This window comes from Ursus arctos, unplaced genomic scaffold, assembly GCF_023065955.2.
Source record: "Ursus arctos isolate Adak ecotype North America unplaced genomic scaffold, UrsArc2.0 scaffold_12, whole genome shotgun sequence".
NCBI lineage: Eukaryota > Metazoa > Chordata > Mammalia > Carnivora > Ursidae > Ursus > Ursus arctos.
The window spans coordinates 6,325,695-6,332,935 of NW_026622786.1; the positions used below are offsets into that span (position 1 = coordinate 6,325,695).

Sequence of the window (7,241 nt, forward strand, 5' to 3'; positions counted from 1 at the left end):
ATTTATTTATTTATTTATTTATTTATTTATTTAGACAGAGAGCGCGAGCACATAAACAGGGGAGCGGCGTAAAGGGAGAGGGAGAAGCAGACTCCCCACTGACTCTGGGGTCATGACCTGAGCCCAAGGCAGATGCTTAGCCGACTGAGCCACCCAGGTGCCCCAAAACTATAAGACTTTTAAAAGAAACCTTCAAAGTAAGTCTTTGTGGTCTTGGATTGGGCAATGATTTCTCAGAGAGAACACCAATACAAAAGATTTTTGTGTTGAACTTCATCAAAATTAAAAGCTATTGTGTTCAGGGGCGCCTGGGTGGCACAGTTGTTAAGTGTCTGCCTTTGGCTCAGGGCATGATCCCGGCTCTGGGATCGACCCACATCAGGCTCCTCCGCTGGGAGCCTGCTTCTTCCTCTCCCACTCCCCCTGCCTGTGTTCCCTCTCTCGCTGGCTATCTCTGTCAAATAAATAAATAAAATCTTTAAAAAAAAAAGTTATTGTGTTCAGAGAATACCTTGAGAAAAGCTGAAAGGACAGCCCAGAGAATGAGAGAAAATATTTGCAAATCATAAATCTGATAAGGGACTTGTATCTAGAATATTTAAAACTCTTACAATTCAATAATAAAAAGACAACCCAACTTAAAAATGGGCAGTTACAAGAGACTCTTTTCCAAAGAAAATACACAAATGGCTAATAACGCAGAAAGTCATTAGGGAAATGCAATTTCACCCACTAGAATGGCTAAATAAAAAAGGCAGACAATAACAATTTTTGGTGAGGATGTGGAGAAATTGAAATCTCTGCTGATGGGAAAGTAAAATGGTGTAGCCACTTTGGAAAATGGTTTGGCAGTCCCTCTCAATGCTAAAAATAGAGTTACCATATGACCTAGCAATTCCAATCCTGGCTATCTACCGAAGAGAAATGAAAACATATGTCCACACGAAAACTTGTACGTGAATGTTCATAGCAGCTTTATTCGCATAATAAAAAAAGGAAATTACCCAAATATACCGCAGCCAACAAACGGATAAACGAAATGTGATACAGCCATACAGTGCAATACTCTTTGGTAATAAAAAGCCACAAAGTACAGAAACAGGCTACAATATGGTGGAGCTTCAGAAACATTTTGCTAGGTGAATGATGCCGGGCACAAAAGACCACCTATCGTGTGAGCTCATCTATATAAAATGTTTAGTGCAGGTAAATCCATAGAAACAGAAAGTAGATTAGTGGTTGCCTAGAATTAAGGAGAGCAAAAGGGGGGTGGGGGAGTGGAAGCGGTGTGTGAGGGCTAACTGGTACAGGTTTCTTTTTGGGATGATGAAAATATTCTAACATTAAGGTGATGGGTGCAAAACACTATATACTAAAATCATTGAATGGTGTACTTTAAAGGGGTGAGCTTTACAGAATATACATTTTATCTCAGTACAGCTATTTCTAAGAAGTGGCTGCTTGTTCTGGGAAAATGACACCACATTGTTCTGTTCAGTGCCCTCAAAAAATTAGTTCGTGTAATGCATGAAGGAACATGCAATGGGACTGGCCTACAGGGTCGCTAGTAATAAAAGCTGGAGACAGAGAGGGGCCAGGGGAAGAGGAGGACAGCATAAGGGACGGGGGAGGGATGATAAGGAATAGGCAAAGAGATGCACCCAGAAATGAAGACATAAATCGTCCTAAGGTTGGAAAGCCGGGCGGGAAAGGGAGAGGAAATGTGGGAATGGAATTTGCAGGGTATCTTTACGCTATAGGAATGGAGGTGGGATGGTTCAGAGCAAAACTGCAAAGCAAATAATTAAAAGAATAAAAACTTCACTGATTCGCTATGTGTATCATGCTGTGTAGAGCTGATGGGAGTTACTCCGTGAAAGTATGCGAGCACTGTAGATAATTGGGAAAGGAATCATGCTGCTGTTGCCAAATTTGTATCAAAGCACAATTATAATGCGATTCTGCAAATAGCCAGAAAAGATAAAGTGTTGACCCTTCTTAACAAAGCTGTGAATTAACATGAGGTAACTTTTAGGAAACTGCTTCTTTGTCTAAGCAGAAATCCACGTTTATAATCCTATTTGTATATCTCTTGCCTCTCAAGAAGGGTATTTTTAATTTCTAAAAATGTCTTCCCTAAATTAAAGCTTTTTAGAGAGATGTTGGATCTGAAATGTGTCCATTTTTTTAAATGAGGATTTTAAAATAAGAAACTTGTTGTATCTAGTAAGACGCACACACTCGTGGAGGCACACACTGTCTCCCCAAAGTTCAAAGCATGGTGAGATACAGGTCACACCACTATTAGCCTGTCCCTGGCAGGTCATGGCCTTGCCGACTCAAGAGCCCACCTCCTCCTCACAGCGCGTCACATAGGGTAGAAAAGCCTGAGACAGATCAGCTGTGACCAGGGCTTACTCAACTGTACAGATGCTAGATGATGATAGTTATAATAATTAGCATGTGTAAATGGCTTTGCGGTATAAATGCCACCACCGTGCATTTGATTTTCATTTAATTTTAATCTTCAGAGAAACCTCTTCTTTTTTCTCCCCAGGGGAGAGAATCAAAATTTAGGAATGAAGTGAGATCTCTCCTCAAGTATGTAAACATACTTAAACCTCTCTCGGTCTAAAAAAATGAAATCCATTCTTTACTTCACGTGCCCTCCAGCCAACTCATCTCTCTCCTCCTGAGGAAGCTTTTTCAAAAGCAGCTCACACTCATCATCTCCCCTTCTTTGCACTCATTTTGTCCATTTCCCTGTGTAAGTAATGTAGTGTGGCAGGGCAGGTCACAAGGTGACAGATAGCACCTGGGGAGCACAGTCAGCCCGCTCTGTACAGCTTGGATCATGCCTGGTTATTAAACACAACTTGTGGGTTTAACAGAATGAGTCCTTGACCACTCAAGTCAGCGGGCAACCTCTGGGCAGGCAGTCTGGCTTGGGAAGCTTGTAGCATTCCTCTGAGCTTCAAGGAGCTTCCGATTCTTGGCTACTTCCCCGTCCTTCCTCTCTGAAACGGAGGAAGAAAGGAAAGAAGGAGGGAGGGAGGGAGGCAAGGATCGTTTCAAAGCAAAATCATCTGACTACAGACTCCATTCCCTTTTTCCTTTATTAGGATCCATTCCAACTCACTGCTGTTGGGGCTGCTAAAACAGAGACCACGTTTTTGCCACTTGTAGATCTGGCCTTGTAAGAGAAGAACTCTTTCCCTCACCTCACCTCCTATCAAAGTACCTACCATTCCTCCATTGAAATTTCATTAACAATCTAGATCTTGGAAGATATTCTGGGATGAAGAGAACACAAAAATGGAGCCTATCAGCAGAGGTGAGCCAGCAGAAGGGAAGGGGGTTTGCCCAAAGGCATGCTTCACCTGCTCCCCAGTGCTCCCAGGAGTCAGTCCTGGTCACTTACAGGAGAGGAAAATGGGGTGACAGAAGGCCATGAGTGAGTTCACAGCCTTGGTACACAGTGAGTTCTCTCTCCCCTCCCAGCTGCACTAACCATATTTCCTGTTCTCTTATGTGAAGTGTGAGTCTGGCACTCTGTGAAGACGCAGTGCCCACTTTCAGCCAAGCAAAGCAGCTTTTCCTCCAGATTGAGATGGCTGTGCCTCTTCTCAGTGCTCTGCTTCTCCAGCTGCAGAAGCAGGGCCCGGCTCCAACCTCCCCAGATCCAGAGGGAATGAGCCACCACGAGGCTCTAGCAGTCCACGGAGTTCCCAAACTTACCAGCGTTTCAAATCTAAACATAGCTACTACCCACTTCCCTGCACTTTCCACCCGCTTCCCTATAATTCAGGCTGCTGAACAATCAGTACCTCCTTTGACAACAAAGGGGACAAGTGTGAAAAGCCAGGGTAGGCGATGGGCAAACTCAGAAAGTAGGTGGAACATTTCTCTGATGTGCCATCTCGTTCCTTTCTCCTGCTCCCTCTCCTGAAGTCAGCAAAGAGTCTGCAGATAGTCATGTGTACGTGAGTGTGAATTTCAAGTTCTCAAACGGTAGCTCATAGGGACTTGATCTTTCCTTACAAAATAAAACAGTTTCGGCCACCACGAGAAACAGCTTGTCAGGCAGGTAGCCAAAGGACTTTTAGGGACCACGGGGTCCTTCATCTGACCATCCCACACAGAGAGCTCCTTCAAAACATGCACAGAGCTGGACCAGGTAGAGCGTCTGAGACGGAAGGTCCACAGTCATTCATTTCAGGGACTTTCCCCCAGCCTCTGCCTCTCTGGTGGCTTTGCTGTCATCACCCACCTACTTAGGCCAGACCTGGGGACACTCATGGGTGACCCAGGAAGGCTGGCTCAGGGGAAGTGGAGGACAGGCTGTGCTGATGATTTATTAAACGCTGTGGCTTCTTCCTCCTCCACAAGGCTCCTCATCAGAGGGTGCGGCTTGGGTCATGCTGGGCACTCAGCAGCTTTGTGGTGGGTATCGGTTTGTGCTTCCTCCCCTTTGCTTTCGATTCAGTGCTTTCCTGTTGCAGTCTGAGCAGTTCTATTTAACCACAGCCCCACAGCAGCTACCGCTGCATGCAAACTGGGTCCATCGGGGGGCAAGTGTAGGGCAACCCGAGGGGAAGAAAGGGCTGAGAGGTGAGAAAGGAGAGTGGTGTAAGCCAGCTGGAAATGAAGAAAAAATTCCCAAGATAGAATGCCATGATGAATAACAATCCAGAAAACATTCCAGTAATTTAAAAAATATGTTCCAGCTCACATTCGGCTATGGTAAAAGTCAATCCTGATCTAAGTTAATCAGCTCAAATATATTTTCATTGGAACATACCCTTGGAGGTATTTTTCAAAGAAATAAGAAATCTGTAGGTGAGATGAGGTGAACTGGGGTTTTAATTCAAGAATTAATTTAAAATTAAGTATCCAAATTCAGGTCTGATTCAGGAATAAGATAAATGACAATTTGGGGGTAGAATTTACATTAGACAGGTTTGAGGCCCAGGCAAAGAACAAGCGTTTGTGAAGGCCTAGAAGCAAGAGAAGGCAGCGTGTGTTTGCACCACGGGAGCCCAGCATGAGTGGAGCGCAGGCTGATGGCAGCTAGGCAGGTGACTGATCGTGGAGAGCTTACGAGCCATGCTAAGACGTTTGGACTCTAGCCTAAGGATAGTGGGAAGCAACTAAATGATTTTATATGGAGGAGGTGAATTTACCAGAAGTGCATTTATTAAAAAAAACCCTTTCTCGTAGCTGGTGGAAAGTGACCCAAGGGGAGAAAAACTAGAAGCAGGAAACCAGCAAAGACTTACAAAAGTCCAGAGGTGACTGCTTAGGCCAGGTGAGGATGAGAATAAGTGGGTAGATTCAAAGAAGTCGATTTTACTGGACTTGGTTATTGATTGAATGGAGAGAGTGAGCAAAAGAGAAATCAAAGATGAATCCCTGGTTTCTAGCTAGAGCAACTGGGTGGATGTTGTGGCATATATTAGGAAAAGGAACATCAGAAGAGGAATAGTCTGAGAAAGTGAGTTGATTAATATGACTTAGGAATATCCAATCAGACAGGTTCCAGAAGGTAGTTGTTATATTAGTGTGGAGTTCAGGGGAGATGAGATTTGGGAGTCACCGGCATATAACTCTCATAAAGCCATGGAAGAGAGGAGATTTCTCAGATGATGTGTAGAGGGAAGACAGGCTGACATAGGACAGGGTCCTGAGGAACACCAACACCTAAGGAGTTGGTAGAGAGCTTGCAAAGGTGCCTAGGATCCATGAGGAAGGAAGGGGGGAATAACAGTGTGTGGAAACCACAGGAAGACGGTGAGTCTATCGAGGAGATTGATGGTGTCCGTTTCTGCTCAGTGTCAGGTAAGACAAAGATTGATATAGCCACCAGGTTTAGTAATGGGGGACATTACTGTCCTTCATGAAATCCCCGTCTGTACAGTGGGAGTCGGTGCCAGATTAGTCTGTGTGTGAGAGAGGGAGAAGTGAAGAATTAGAAATAGCAAGGCGTGCCGACTGTTTCCTCTCCCTCAAATGCCCTTCCACGCTTTACCTACTTGGTAAAATCTTCCTCCTTCCAGGGTAGGGGTGAAGTGAAGGATATTTATAAGCAAGCAAACACAAATCCAAGGAATATTTTCTTTTCCAGATGCAAATTCAGCCAGGGCTGGAAGTCAGGAAGTGGGTGACTTACTCCATGCTCACCAGACAAGAACTTTCAACCAATAAAGGAGGTCTGTACACTCCCTGGTGCCAGTGTGGGGGTGTTGGTCTACATTAAGCCAAGAATGTGATGCAATTCTTAGGAACAGGAAGAGGTTTAGCTGGGATGGGACGAGGACTCTGACTTGAGGGAGGTGGAGTAGGAAACAGAGTAGTTTGTTTTTTTTTTTTTCAAAGAGCAGAGCTAGCAATGAGCTGACAAAAGCAGAAGGGATTGAAAAACTATACCTGAAAGCCGTTCTACCCCATCTCTAATTACAGTAAAGCACACAGAAAAAGGATCAGATTCAGAATTGTACCACCTCTTGTACCACCTATTAGGGGAGAGAAAATACTCACCTCAGGACTCTCTTGCCACAAGGGACCCCCGCCTGCACTTTTCTCTTCAAGCAAGGAACAGCTATTCTAATCACAGATGAGAAAATTTATCGGTAAGATGGGGATAGTGGCTATCAACATACATGATAACATGTAGAAAAGCACCTTACATGCTATTTAAGAACAGTTCACGGTTGCCTGGGTGGCTCAGTCGGTTAAGCGTTCAACTCTTGATTTCAGCTCAGGTCATGATCTCAGGGTCCTGGGATTGAGCCCCACGTTGGGCTCTGCACTGAGCATGGAGCCTGCTTGAGATTCTCTCTCTCCCTCTACGTCCATCCCTCCCCTCACTCACTCTCTCTAAAAAAAAAAAAAAAAAAATGCTAACAATGAATCATGGAACACTACATCAAAAACTAATGATGTACTATATGGTGACTAACATAACATAATTTAAAAAATTAAAGTAAAAAAATTTGAAAAGAACAGTTCAAATGTTAGCTGCTGATGTTCTTACAATGTATAAAAGCACAAGCATATTTTTAAACAAATTTGAATAAGAAATATTAGATACAGATGACATTTGCTCTGAATGACACAGACGCATGTTATGACAGACGTATTTAGACACTGTTGGGAATCATTCTTTGGACTTAGCCAGTCATCTTAAATGGAAAGAATCAGCCCTGAACAACTTACTTTCTTCATGCTTAAAAAAAATTATT

General features: G+C 43.8%; 1 long non-coding RNA gene across 1 annotated transcript; it reads right to left on the reverse strand.

Annotated features, from left to right (window-relative positions):
• Positions 1–950: 950 nt before the first annotated feature.
• On the reverse strand, positions 951–6,933 carry LOC130543492 (uncharacterized). Its single transcript, XR_008958872.1, has 2 exons — positions 6,538–6,933; positions 951–4,604 (listed from the first exon to the last, which is right to left on the reverse strand). It is a non-coding gene; the product is annotated as an uncharacterized LOC130543492 (long non-coding RNA).
• Positions 6,934–7,241: the final 308 nt, after the last annotated feature.